Below are 15,459 nucleotides of genomic sequence, written 5' to 3'. Positions count from 1 at the left end.
CGACTAATGCACCTGCAGTATTCATGGATGTAATGAACAGGGTCTTTCGGGCTTATTTGGATCAGTTTGTTATTGCCTTTATTGATGATATTTTGATCTATTCTAGGTCTGAGGACGACCATGTTAGACATCTTCGCAAAGTCTTGCAGACACTTTGTGAGCTCCAATTATATTCCAAGTTCGAGAAGTGTGAATTTTGGCAGCGGGAAGTGAAGTTTCTGGGTCACGTGGTGTCAAAAGGGGGGATAGCGGTTGATCTAACCAAGGTTTCAGCTGTGGTAGAGTGGGGTCAGCCTACTTCACCTACCGAGATTCGGAGTTTTCTCAGTTTGGCAGGATATTATCGTCGGTTCATCCAGGGGTTCTCCAAGATAGCAGGACCACTCACTCATCTGACCAAGAAGGGTGTACAGTTTGTGTGGGATGAGCACTGTCAGCGAGCATTTGATGAGCTCAAAAGGAAGTTGACTTCTGCACCGGTTCTGGCTACTCCACAGAGTGGGATAGAGTATCTTGTCTACACGGATGCTTCATTGCAAGGTCTTGGATGTGTTTTGATGCAGGAGGAGCGACCGATTTCTTATGGATCTCGGAAGCTTAAGCCTCATGAGCTTAATTATCTAACGCATGATTTAGAGTTGGCAGCTGTGGTCTTTGTCTTACGTATTTAGAGGCATTATCTGTTGGGTAAGTCCTTCAGGTTATTTGGTGATTACAAGAGTCTGCAGTACTTGTTCACTCAGCGGGAGCTGAATATGAGACAGCGCAGGTGGTTGGAGTTTGTAAAAGACTATCATTTTGCTATATAGTATCATCCAGGGAAAGCGAATGTGGTGGCGGATGCACTCAGTCGCCGACCTGTTGGTAGTCTTTCTGCCTTATTCACTACTGAGTGGAATGCGTTGAAGAAAATGGATAAATTGTCGAATGCTATAATGGCTTGTATGGTAGTTACACCTTCTATCATTCACAAGGTTTTGATGGCACAACTCACGGATTAGCAGTGCATTGACAAGGTTGTAGAGGTAGCTTCCGGAGAGGTTCCATTCTACTATGTTGGGGTTGATGGAGGTTTAAGGTACAAGGGATGGTTAGTAGTACCTTCTGCTGATGATTTGAGGAAGGATGTGATGACTGAGACTCACCACTCTGAGTTTTCTGTTCATCCAGGAGGCGATAAGATGTATCAAGATATAAAGAGCTAGTTTTGGTGGGCAGGTATGAAGAGGGATATTGCTCTATTTGTCTCACGATGTAGTACTTGTCAGATGGTCAAGATTGATCATCAGAGGCCACCAGGAGCTCTACAGCTGTAATACCCCTAATTTTAAAAAGGATATTCCTGGTATTTAATGGTATTTAATTTATTATTTAAGTGCATTTTATTTGATTATGTGTCATTATTTTTTTTATTAGGTGCTTAATTGTTTTCTTTTGTGGTGATTTAATTTATTTCTTTTGTGGTGATTTAATTTATTTAAATGATATTTATTTTTAGTTATTTGATTGGAATTACTTGTTAATGTTTTAATTATTTAAGTGTCATTAATGGTTTAAGTGTAATTGGTTTAGTTATTTGATTGGAATTACTTGTTAGTGTTTTAATTATTTAATTGGCATTAATGGTTTAAGTGTAATTGGTTTAATTATTCTATGTGTGTCTTATTTTATGTGTGTCTTATTTGGTTTAATTGGGTTTACTAATTATTATTTTGTTCAATTAGATTATTTGTTAAGTATTTAATGGTGAATAGGGTAATTAGGCAAATACATCTAACTAGGGTTTTAATTACAGTATAAATTAGGGTTTTATATTATAGCCGTCGTAGATTTCTACGTTAATTGGATGGGCCGGTTAGGATTGTGAGTTGGACTTAAATGAACCTAGAGTTTAGGAAAACTCTATAAGTATAAGGTAGACGTCTGTGTAGGGTTTTTTTTAAACAAAGCACACGTTTTGTGGAACTGGAGAAGGAAAAACGCAGTTTTTCACATTCTGCCAAGGTTTGATCAAAGCTCCGATCCTACTTCGTCCGTGGTCCGATCGAGCTGAATTTTGGAGGAGAGGTTCACAACTCAGTGACGCATAATTTAAATGGTGGAGATCAGAGTTTGACCTCGGGAACAGTGATTCGTACTCATGAACAGTAATTGGGTCGCACAGTTTTTTTCCATTCTGCCCAGATTTCATCAAACATCCGATCCCGCTTCGTCCGTGGTCCGATTGAGCTAAAATTTGGAGGATAGGTTCATGACTCAGTGTCGCACAATCTGAATGGTGGAGATCATATTTTGAGTTCAGGAATAGTATTTCGTACCCGTGAACAGTAACCGGGTTTTGGAACTCGCTGGGATTTTTTAAGAAGACGACATTGAAACTTTCAACAAAAGTTTCTGAGGCAAGATTCTATCCTTACTCTTTCCCTTAGGCTTCATACTCTTTGCACTCTTAAATGATTTCAGGATTAATGAAGATTAAACCAAACTAAAATGATATCTGTTTTGCTATGAAACTGGTAGTTACAGTAATGTTGTATGCTTGTTCAACCTAGACTAAGCATGTTTGTGGATGCATTGTAGTTCTGTGGTTCACGTTTTTCCTTACCACTGCTAGTATAAATTATTGGAAGGATGGGTCTAGATGATAGCTATCTTAACTTCTGTAATAGCAACTGTTGGAACTTAAATACTAGGAGGATTTGAGTTTAACACTAGATCAGTTTTGTGGAACACTATAATTTGAGCATGTCTACATACATACTGTGAATATTGTTTTGATGCTTACATTATCACAGTTAGTATCAACTGTGGAGGTTAGGATTTTGTGATACATACCCTACATATCTGTATGTCATTTGTAAGGTGTTAAATGGAAGTTTTAATTAATTCTGTCTTTATATCAGACTAAAAGGAACAACTTAAATTGGGCATGTATATGTTGTTGTTGTGACCCTGTTTATCAATGCTTATTTTATCACTGCTAACATTGAATGTTGGATGTTGGAATTTAGTTGATATATACTTGATTTATTGGTATTATTAACTACTGGAGGATTGGAAAGTAGGCACCGGTATGGGACGGTGGCATACTGAGGATGGGTTTGGTTTTTAAAATAATACCATTACCCACCTACATGGAATAAGGATGGGATTAACTAAAAGTTAAGTCCCGTGGATTTGTATTGTCATGACAACTACTTGTTGAGCGGCAATACCAGGGATTTTGGATGGATTTTATATATGTACTGTTATGGTGCCTCGGTATGAGCTTGAGCCTCAGGACCGATGGCTAGGGAGCGTATATACATCGGGATGTGTAGCTAGCTACGATGGTTGGAGGTGTACCCTGTTTAGGTATAGGTACATATGCCCACTTCGTGTGCGTTTTAGCACGTTACCTCTATTCAGGTTGAGACCGGCCTGTAGTCCAGTGAGAGTCCTTTAGTGTGACTATATATATATATTTACGGACTATTAGCTATTGTTGAATTGTTTAGGATGTACATGCGTATCGGGCCTCTGTTTGGATTGTAGTAGTATAGAACTTGCGCGTGGGCCTGACCTACTTCTATTTTTCAGGTACATGACAGTTCCAGGCTTAGACGTGTTCGTGCTGAGCAGAGGTCTCTATTCACTCTTCCGACGATGTAGGGTTCTCTCTATAGTTTTATTTCTGGATGTTTATTACAGTTGTTCTATCTTCCGTTTGGATGTTTAATAGGGGTCCACTAGAGATGGATTCCCAAGTTGTAAACTGATCGAGTTTTGGAGTTTGGGTTTGATGGATTTTAATAATTATAATATTTTGCGGATTCTATTTTTAGTTCCTTCCAGCTTTAATTTCATTTCTTAATTTATTTTGTATTCCGTATTCATTATAAAATATTAATTGTTTGATATTCCCTCGGGTTTGGGTCTGGGCCTGATCAACCCGTGTCTCGGATCCGAGGGGTATCTCAACAGCCACTACCGATACCAGAGTGGAAATGGGAGAGCATTTCTATGGATTTTGTGGAAGGATTGCCAAATTCTTTCAAAGGGCATAATTCCATATGGGTCATTGTAGATAGGTTGACCAAGTCAGCTCATTTCTTGCCTATTTGCACTGACTACACTTCGGAGCAACTGGCGAGGCTTTAAATTTCAGAGATTGTGAAGCTATATGGCATTCTATTGTCTATTATATCGGACAGGGATTCGAGCTTTGTATCTGGATTTTGGAAGAGCTTTCAGCAGGCTTTGGGTACGGAGTTACACCTTAGTACTGCTTATCATCCTCAGACTGACGGACAGACTGAGAGGGTGAATCAGATTATGGAAGATATGCTTCGGTCGTGTGTTCTTGATTTCAAGGGCCACTGGGAGGATTATTTACCGCTTGTGGAGTTTGCTTATAACAATAGTTTCCAGAAGACTATTGGGATGGCACCTTTTAAGGCGTTATACAGTCGATCGTGTCGATCGCCCGTTTGTTGGATGGAGGTTGGCGAGAGCAGATTCTAGGGTCCTAAGTTCATCAAGGATACTTCTGAGAAGATAGCTCTTATTCGAGATCGCATGCGTACTGCCCAAAGTAGGCAGAAGAGCTATGTTGATCGTCGCACTCGTGCTTTGGAATTTCGGGTTGGGGATCAGGTGTTACTCAAAGTGTGGCCAATGAAGGGTGTAATGCGCTTTAGGAAGAAAGGGAAGTTGTCACCGCGGTTTGTCGGTCCATTCATGATTACGAATCGAGTTAGAGCTGTCGCTTATCGGTTGGCACTTTCGGATAATTTGGATCGCGTCCATAATGTGTTCCATGTTTCCTTGTTGCGGAAATTTCTGCGAGATGAGGATCGGTATCAGCATATCGATGTTGGGGAGATTGAGTTGTAGCCGGATGCAACTTATTTGGAGCCACCGTGTCGTATTGTCGACCGTCGGGATCAAATCCTTCGTAACAAGGTTATCCCTTTAGTTCGTGTTCAGTAGAGTCATCACAATGAGGCTTAGTCCACTTGGAAACGGGAGGATGTCATTCGCTCGTAGTTTCCTGAATTATGGGAAGAAGGTAAGAGTGAATTCCGATGTCGGAATTTCTTTTGTTAGGGGGGAAGAATATAATACCCCTAATTTAAAAGGATAGACCTGGAATTTATTTAATTGTTTAAGTTAAGTTTTATTTATTTAAATGATGAATTGGTTGGCATTAATTAATTGTGATTTAATTGTAACTCTGTTTTATTTGTTTTGATTGTTTTTTTTATTTATTGTTTAACTGTTTGTTTACAATTTTACTGGTAAATTGTTTAGTTGTGGGAATTATTTGATTTAATTGTTATTATTTGTTTTATTTGAATTAATTGATAGTTTTAATTATTGGTTTAAATTATATTAGGTAGCAACTTGTTAAATGAATATGGTTTATTAAATTTAATTAGTTTCTAGTTTAAATTAGTTTCTATTTTAACGTGGCTGTAGGGAAGGTTGCACATGGATGGTTATACATTAGAATCATAGTTCACAGCCGGCAGTGCATTTAACCTAGTTTTCTCTATGGGCCGAGCAAAATCCACTTAGGGTTTAAGAGAGTCTAGGATTAATGTGGCCTATAAATACTCCTCTAGGGTGTCTGCCTAGGGTTTTTAGAAGGATATTACGCCACAGTAAGACACAAAGAGTTTAGAGACGGCTGGGAGGAAAACAGAGAGTAAACAGAGGATACACCGGACGATTTAGACGAACGTCAGTGTAAGGCAAGCTCTATCCTCACTCTCTCCCTTAGGTTTCCTGTTCTTTGCATTCTTAAACAGTTTTAGGATTAATTGAATCAATTAAAACATTCTCTATTCGTGCTTAAACTGAACTTTATATGTATGTTTTTATGCTTTGTAAAACTATTAAAACGTGATGTTTGTTTGCATAAATCTCTGTTTAAAGCTATGTATGTAAGGTTAACTGGACTTGAGCATGGATTAGGAATGTACTGGGATTGGGTTGCAGCCTCTGGAAGTCATGGCGTGAGGTAACAGAGGCGTAAAACGGAGACAGAAGGCGAAAAGACGGGACAGAGAGGGAGAGAGCCGGCTCTCCCTTGGAGAGAGCCGGCTCCCTTTGAGGTGGAAGTGGCTCCCAAGTGTGGGAGCCGGCTCCAAGGCCTAAAGGAGGCGGCTCCACTTTTTGGAGACGCCTCCTTGCTGTGTTTTTAATTTTTTCTTCATTCTTCAGTCAGTTTATGCATGCAGCGGTTGTTTCTGGAGTTTCCAGTTGAGTTCAAGATTAAATATAAAAGGTTTAATTGATGTATATAGTTTGATTGAGGCTCTAGATAGGATGTTAATTAAATCTACGTGCTTAAACTAATTTGGACAGTAAGGATTTAAACAGACAATTTCACTGTGTTTAAATTTGGGAAGCTAAAAATAATTAACTCTCCCTGCACTAGTAATTTTCTGAGATGGATGATAATGATAGCATGGTTAACGTCATAACATGATCATGTATCTGAATTCTAACTGTTCTGAATGAGTTGGTGTTAAATGATATTAAGGGTTAAACCAACTTAGCATTATCAGATTCTGCAAAACAATATAGATTAAGTCTGTCTATATGCGTTTTGTGTTTCTGTTTTGTTATTTACCTGATTACAGTTAAGATCAATTGTTGGAGGTATGAACCTAGTTGATATTTATTTTAATATTTGTAATATCAATTGCTGGCTGTTGAACGGTATTAATATTTACACTTAATAGTATACCGGATTTTGTAGAACTGCATAAACTGAGCATGTGTAGAAAAATAGTTTGGCTGTGTTTAATTGATAGTATCAGTAACGGATATAAAACTAAGCCTGTTTATGGATATGGTTGGCTGTGTTTATTGATGCTTATACTATGCCTATTAGTATCAGTAATGGAAATATAGATTTAGCTTATGGTTATTTTAATTGTTGATATTATCAACTGCTGGATAATTGGATAGGATACACCGGTATGGGACGGTGGTATACTAGGGACGGTTTGGTTTCAAAATACCAAAACCCACCCACTTTGGATTATGGAATGGTTTAACTAAAAGTTAAGTCCTATTTATGGTAGTGTCATGGCAACAACTAGTTGAGCGGCACTACTAGGATTCAGGATGGATTTTAAATATATTTTTATGGTACCTCGATATGAGCTTGAGTCTCAGGATTGACGGTTAAGGGGCGTATATGCGTTGGGATGCATAGCTGGATACAATAGTTAGAGGTGTGCCCTGTTTAGGTTTAGGTACACATGCCCACTTCGTGTGCGTTTTAGCAAATTACCTCTATTCAGGTTGAGACCGGCCTATAGTCCAGTGAGAGTCCTTTAGTGTGACTATATATATATACCCTTACGGACTATTAGCTATTGTTGAATTCTTTAGGATGTACATGCGTATCGGGCCTCTGTTTGGATTGTAGTAGTATAGAACTTGTTCATGGGCCTGACCCACTTCTATTTTTCAAGTACACGATAGTTCCATACTTAGGCGTGCTCGTGCTGAGCAGAGGTTTCTATTCACTCTTTCGACGATGTAAGATTCTCTCCATAGTTTATTTCTGGATTTTTATTCAGTTGTTTTATTTTCAGTCTGGAAGTTATTAGGGGTCCACTAGAGATGGATTCCCGAGTTGTAAACTGATGGAGTTTTGGAGTTTGGATTGAATAGGTTTCAATATTTATATTTGAGGATTTTATTTTAGTTCCTTTCAGCTTAAACTTTATTTCTTATTTCATTTAGTAATCTGTGTTCGTTATAACATATTAATTGTTTGATATCCCTCGGGTTTGGGCTTGGGCCTGATCAACCCGTGTCTCAAATCCGAAGGGTATCACAAAAGCTCTGTGTTCTAACTCTACAGTGAGATGGCACCCTTTACCATAGACAAGACGGTAAGGTGACATACCAATCGGAGTCTTATATGCAGTACAGTAAGCCTACAAAGTATCGTTCAGTCTATAAGACAAATCCTTACGATTTGGCTTAACCGTTTTCTCGAGAATTCTCTTAATTTCACAATTGGATATTTCTGCTTGGCCACTTGTTTGGGGATGATAGGCAGAAACAACTTTATGAGTGATGGAGTATCTTTGCATCAAGGTATGGAAATACCGATTACAGAAATGAGCACCCCCATCACTAATGATAGCTCGTGGCATACCAAACCGACTAAAAATGTTCGTTTGAATGAACTCAACCACGACTACGTGATCTGTGGTTTTAATAGATACTGCTTCAACCCATTTAGATATATAGTCAACAGCCACAAGAATGTACTCATTTTTATTGGACAAAACAAATAGACCCATGAAATCAATACCCCAAACATCAAAAACCTCAATAACTAAGATTGGAGTTAAAGGCATCATATTTCTTCTAGAAATTGATCCTAGCTACTGACATCTAAGGCATGACATACAGAATAAAGATGCATCCCAAAAGAGCGAAGGCCAAAAGAAACCACATTAAAGAATTTTAGCTGCAGTTTTCTTTGCACTGAAATGACTTCCACATGCCAAACTGTGACAGAAGGTCAGAATTCTAAGAAACTCACTCTCAGGAACACATCTACGAATGATTTAATCAGTATAGTATTTGAATAGCTGAGGATCTTCCCAATAGTACATTCTAATTTGGGAGAAAAAATCGATCATTTTCCTGCTTTGACCAAGATAAAGGAATTTTGCCTATTGCGAGGTAATTCACAATATCAGCAAACCAAGGCAAATCCTTATGAGAAACCTCAAACAGTTGTTCATCTGGGAAGGAATCACAGACTGGAAATGGAGTTGAGGTATCCTCAATCAGAATTCTAGAAAGATGGTCAGCTACAACATTCTCTGACCCTTTCTTATCCCGAATTTCGTAATCAAACTCTTAAAGCAAAAGGATCCATTGAATCAAACGGGGTTTGGTTTCCTTTTTGGATAGAAGATGTTTCAAAGTAGAATGATCAGAATAGACTATGACTTTGGAACCTAATAGATATGATCTGAATTTGTACAAAGCAAACACAACTACAAGTAACTCTTTTTCAATAGTGCTATAATTCAATTATGCATCTGAAAGAGTTTTACTAGCATAGTAGATAACATGAGAAAGTTTATCCACTCATTCTCCCAAGACAGCACCCATAGCATAATCAGATGCGTCACACATAATCTCAAATGGAAGAGCCCAATCCAGAGGATTCATGATAGGAGCTGAAGAAAGAAGAGAGCGAAGCTTTTGAAAAGCTTCAAGACACGATTCATCCAAAGATAAAAGGAGAGTCCTTTGCAAGTAAATTACACAAAGGACGGGAAATCTTGCTGAAGTCTTTAATGAAGTGTCGATAGAACCCAGTGTGCCCAAGAAATGATCACACTCCCTTTACGGAGGTAGGAGGAGGCAACTTAGAGATCAAATCTACTTTACCTCTATCAACTTTAATACCTCTCTTTGAAATGATATGTCCTAAAATAATACCTCTTGAACAATGAAATAGCTCTTCTCCCAACTAAGAATTAAATTCGTTTCCCTACAACGCTGAAGCACTAAGGAAAGATTTTGAAGACAGTTTTCGAATACAGACCCGAAAACAAAGAATTCATCTATAAAGACTTCGAGAAACTTTTCAACCATGTCTGAAAAGATAGACATTATACACCTCTGGAATGTTTCTGGCGCATTACATAATCCGAAAGGCATCCGTCTATATGCAAACGTACCAAATGGACAAGTGAAAGTAGTTTTATCTTGATCCTTAGGATCAATGGCCACCTGATTTTAGCCAGAATAACAGTCTAAAAAGCAATAATAGCTCTAGCCAGCCAATTGCTCTAGAATCTGATCAATGAATGGAAGTAGAAAATTATCTTTTTTAATAGCGGAGTTGAGTTTCCGGTAATCAATACACACACGCCATCCAGTGGTGATGTACTGTGGAACTAATTCACCCTCTAAATTCTCAACTACTGTAATACCTGTCTTTTTAGGTACTACCTGAGTAGGACTCACCCACTTACTATCTGAGATAGGGTAGATTATTCCCGCATCTAGCAACTTCACAGTTTCCTTTAACACTACCTCCTTCATATTAGGATTCAATATTTGTTGGAGTTCCCGAGATGTTTGAGAATCCTCCTCCAAATGAATCTAATGCATGCAAATTATGGGACTAATTCCTTTCAAATCAGCCATACTCCACCCAATAGCCTCTTTGTTTTGCTTTAAAAATTTTAAGAGACTACTTTCTTAGGAACTTGTAAGATTGGAAGCAATGATCACCGGGAAGGTGTCATTTAAACCCAAGAAAGCATACTTGAGCTTTTCCGGTAGTGACTTAAGCTCAAGCTTAGGTGGAAACTCTAAAGAAGGAATAGGCGGAGTACTAGAAAGTGGTGGAAGTGGCTCTAACCTAGATTTTCATGGAGGAAAATATGTGATAGGGGTGGAGTCTAGCAGAGAATTCACTTCAGCTATTGAAGCATCGATATCAAAATTTTTATAGTTGAAGTGATTCAGACAAGCCTCTAAAGGATCCTTGGATAAAATAGTTGGGAGTGATTCCTTAACCAACTCATCAATAACATCAAGAAAGAAGCATTCACTATCATCGTGAGGATGATAAATAGCATTGAAGATGTTTAGCTTGACTTTCATATTCCCAAAAGATAAATCCATGGCTCCAGTCCTACAGTTAATGCAAGCATTCACTGTGGTTAGGAAAGGTCGCCCAAGAATGACTGGAATATATTTCTTGGAATCGTGGACTGGTTCTGTATCAAGAACTAGAAAATCGACCGAAAAATAGAACTTGTCCACTTTTATGAGTACATCTTCAACAATACCTCGTGGTTGTTTGACAGAACGGTCAGCAAGCTGTAGAACAACCGACGTAGGTTTTAACTCTCCCAAACCTAACTTCTCATACACCGAATAAGGAATAAGATTACCACTTGCTCCAAGGTCAAGGAGTGCTCGGTCTATCATATTGTTTCCAAGAAATTATAAGAGCTCTAGGATCTTTAACCTTTAGAGGAGTGTTGTACTAAAGAATAGCACTGACATGCTTAGTGAGACAAACTTTCTTAGGAACTTGGCTTTTGGATTTTCTCTTAAGAGTGTACAAGTCCTTTAAAAATTTGGAATATACTAGAATTTGCTTTATAGCATCGAGTAGAGGAAGATTGATTTTGACCTGTTTAAAGACCTCCATCATATCTTGAATTTTTTCCCCTTGTTTACCAAAGTAGGAGGGTTCCTTGAGACGTTAAGGATAAGGTGCTCTTGGCTCACAAGCTGTCTCAGGGTTAGGAGTAGATGAAGAAGTGACTCCACCTTCAACTCCTTTTGTGTATTGTTGTGGGATAGCACTTGACGAAACATCCTTGGGATGTGGATTATGAATGATAGGAATTATGGGAATCCTAAGCCTTTCTTTTTCCTCCTGTCCTTTTTCAACTTAGTTATCAACCACTCGACCACTCCTTAATATAGTGATAGCTTGAACTTGCTCATGATGAATACCTGAGGAATTGTTTTCATCAATTATGTAAGTCTACCCTTTTAGGTTGGCTATTGGCTGACTAGGCAGCTTTCCATCCTTTCTTTGAGATAGAGTACTCGCAATTTGCCCAACTTGTGCCTCTAGCTTTGTTATGGCTTGAGAATGAGAATTAAGAAGTTAGGTATTGGTTTTCAGATCAATAAGAGCATTGAGTACTTGTTCCTCAAACGCAAAATTTCTAGGAGGAGGTGGAAGATTAGGAGCTTGAGTGGATAGATTTCTAAATTGAGGTGGACAGTAAATACCAGATTGATTGAAAGAATTATTTTGTGGCATAAGATTGGATGAATTTTGATACTACCCCTGAGATTGGGGAGCAATGTTTCCTTGATTTAGATTACACCATGACAGATTGGGATGATCTCTTCAGCCAGGATTGTATATAGAAGAATATGGATTATAGGCTAGTCTAGAGAATGCAGCATTCACCTGCTCTTGTAGGATCTCAGATGATTGTCCCAGCATAGGGCAAGCGTCAGTAAAATGGTTTGGATTAATACAAATGGAACAAACTTCCTTAGGTAAGGCAGTTTGTGAATTAGCAATAGGAGCAAAGCCAGATGATAAAATTTGATCGAACTTACGGTTCAAGGCTTCTATTTGAGCGTCTAACTCACAAGATTTGTCTACCTCATAAATTTTTTCAACCTTATGCATTCCAGGTGAAGACCTAGACCTAGAGGAAGAAGCATGCTGCACTAAGTTTTCACTTAGGGCCTCAAACAGTTCCCAAGCATCAGCCGGACTCTTACGCAGAAAAGTTCCATTGCTGGAAGCATCAACCATATTTCTATATGAGTCTGTAAGACTATCATAGAAGATCTGTATTAAGTGCCATTGAGCAATATCATGGTATGGATACTTTCGCAGAAGATCATTATATCTCTTCCATGCATCATGGAGCTGTTCTCCTAGGATTTGGGAAAATGCCATGATTTCTTTCCTCATTTGTGTAGTTTTACACACAGTATAGTATTTCTTCAAGAACTATTGTTACAACATGTCCCATGTAGATATGGAATTTGTTGGAAAGGACTGCAACCAAGTTCTTGCTTTGTCTTTAAGAGAGAACTGGAAAAGACGCATTCTGAATGAATCATTGGTTAGAGTGGTCAACTTGGTAGTTGAACACAATTCCAAAAACACATCCAAGTACTTATAAGGATCCTCTGTTGCATACCCATGAAAGGTAGGAAGCATTTGGATCATAGCAGGCTTGATCTCAAAATGGGTTGCATCAGCATCCGGAAAAACAAAGCATAAAGGGGAAGTATATATGGTAGGAATAAAATGGTCCCTCAATTATGGTTGTAGAGGGACAGGTGGAACCTGTTCTCCATTCCCATTACCATTATTACCCGGTGCATTACGTTGTTCAGCCATATTATCAGAAGAACTTCCTATCGAATTTAGATGTTTTTTAAGCTTTCTTAATTGTCTAAAAGTTCTCTCTATTTCAAGATCATGCACTAAAGGTGTTGTCCGATTATGGCGAGTTAACATGCACTGGTTCCACTAATCCTAACAGTAACAAAAATAAAATATTCCAAGCAATAGAAAATAGTAAGAACTCACAAAATGGTTAAATAAACCGAAACTTTTTCTCCCTTAAACGTCTTTGCCCTCACTGCTAACTTGTACCTGAAAAGAAAAAAAGAAGTAAGATGAGATATTAGAAACTCCGAAGACTGGTAAATCAAAATAACTAATTAAAAACTAAAATAAAAACTAATCTCCCCGGCAATGGCACCAAAAATTGATGTGTCTCTCGTAATCGAACGATATCGTGTAGGACAGTTCTACGTAGAGAGGATGTCGAACCCACAGGGAGATTAGATTTGTATTCAGTTTTCAATTTAGTGTTATTGGTTTACAGGTAACTAGTTGGAAAATTTTCTGGTTGTCATGATTTAGCAAACTAAAATTATAACACAATATTTAAATAACACGAATTAAACTAATTTAAATGATCAGAGAGAGAAAGTCTTAGGGCTTTGACTTCACCACAACCGTCATATTATGGTTAATTATACTAACTCTGGGACTTTAATAATGATATTTTCCAAAAGAGTTGAACTCAATAACATTCATTCAATTCGGGTTTTAAAGAAAGATGTTTTACAAGATTAGCTAACTATAACCTATTTGCAGTTAGCGTGGACTATCTGCCTACCTACTCTACCTACTTTAACTACTTTGTGAATGAACCATCTTTCCTAAGCATAGATTATGAAAACGTTCTTTTATAAAAAAACCATTAAAGTACCATTATATGACCTCTATTCTTGTGTTCGGCAAGGCTCCGCCAGATACCGCACAACACGATAGGGTGGGAATAGAGCACAAACCATTACATCTAAGATAAGAAAATAACAATTTATAATCTACTAAAGCATGAAAACCACTTGAGTTGTCTCAAGTGCTCATAGTCATATAATCAAGAAAAAGAATCATATATTAAAACAATCCCAGAGTTAAAACAATCAAACCATAACAATAGGTTGGGTTACATCAGTGCCCTAAGAAAGGGTTTAGCTACTCATGACGAGACTGGATAGCATCTGTGTTGAGTTCATTTCCATCGTCACGGACTGTACTTCTCTTCTCAGGATCTGCACTTTCAAGGTTGTAGAAACCCTAAAAGCCACCACACCTTTAGCCTTCTGAATAACATCATAAAAAGCGATTGAAATTTCTGACCTCTTCTATCAAGGCTTACACCTTCTTTTATAGAAGAAAATATATATTTGGTAGGCTTTTAGGCCTTCTGGCCCAACTGAGATGAGATATGGCTGGTAAAGAGAGTAATCCCGTAACTTTTAATCTGATATGTCATAGAAGGCTCGAGCTTTAGGAGTGGATGCTCGAGCTTTAGGGTTCATGCTCGAGCATAAAGAACAATGCTCGAGCTTCTCTGGATAGATGCTCGAGCTTCTCTGGATAGATGCTCGAGCTTCAGTAAATGGTGCTCGATCATAATGTTGACACTTAGCCAATTTTCTTCCACTATTTTTTGAAGCGTCTTTTTCTTCAACACTTGGAATAATTTTGGGGTTGAACTCTTTTAACATTGCTCAATCCAAGCTTCATAGGCTAGAGCACTAGGTACCAGGCTCAAGCATCTGGGGCTCAATACTCGAGCATCAGTGGATGATGCTTGATCCTTTGTGGATGGTGCTCGATCCTGGAGATGAGGCACGAGACCTAGGAGCATAGCCTTTTTATTAAATCAACTCTTTTTATTTCCGACGCCTCATGCTCGAGCTTCCGGGTCAAGGCTCGAGCACCCTTGGTTAAGGCTCGAGCACCCTGAGGTAAGGCTCGAGCATCAAGGTATAATGTTCGAGCATTTAGGCCTTGTTGACTTTTCTTCTCTTCTTTGTTGAGATGCTCGAGCCGTAACACTTGGGCTCGAGCTCTAGAGCTTGAATTACTTCAAACTTCACCAATTCAGCTCCTGGCTTGCTCTAACTGGCCGGCAACGACTTTGTAAGCTTCGATGTCATCGTAAAGTCCCGGTTTTAACCATTTATCTAGGAAAATACCTACAAACACATAATAAACATAAATTAGTCTAATTATGGATAGAAGTATCACTTTAGGCACTAACATATACGTACTTAGGGGCTCGAATATGCATATATTCAGCGCTCATCAAAGGCTGGCTGTGGCCTTGACCTTAGCTTTTCTTTCTTTATTAATCCTTGTTGGAGGATCTATTGGCTGAGAGAAATGAAGTTTTTTGGCTGTTTGTTTCTTGCCTTTGGGAGGATCTTTTTGAGGCACAACTTTCTTTGGGGTAACAGCCTGAGTGATTATGAAAGCCCCTTCAATGGCAACAGATATGAACTTAAATGATTCTAGGATTTTGATGATAAGGGACTGACATTCAGCCATCCTGG

General features: G+C 38.4%; 1 pseudogene; it reads right to left on the bottom strand.

Moving 5' to 3' along the window:
- The window catches only part of LOC132266228 (uncharacterized), a 248,948-nt pseudogene extending 240,633 nt beyond the window's left edge, over positions 1 to 8,315 (bottom strand).
- Between the last annotated feature and the right edge of the window lie 7,144 nt (positions 8,316 to 15,459).

Source organism: Cornus florida, unplaced genomic scaffold, assembly GCF_030987335.1.
Source record: "Cornus florida cultivar Cherokee Brave unplaced genomic scaffold, ASM3098733v1 CherokeeBrave_3.0.0_Hap2_Chr07, whole genome shotgun sequence".
Classification (NCBI taxonomy): domain Eukaryota; kingdom Viridiplantae; phylum Streptophyta; class Magnoliopsida; order Cornales; family Cornaceae; genus Cornus; species Cornus florida.
Note: the sequence above shows the minus strand (reverse complement) of the source record. Positions and strands in the feature narration are given on the sequence as shown.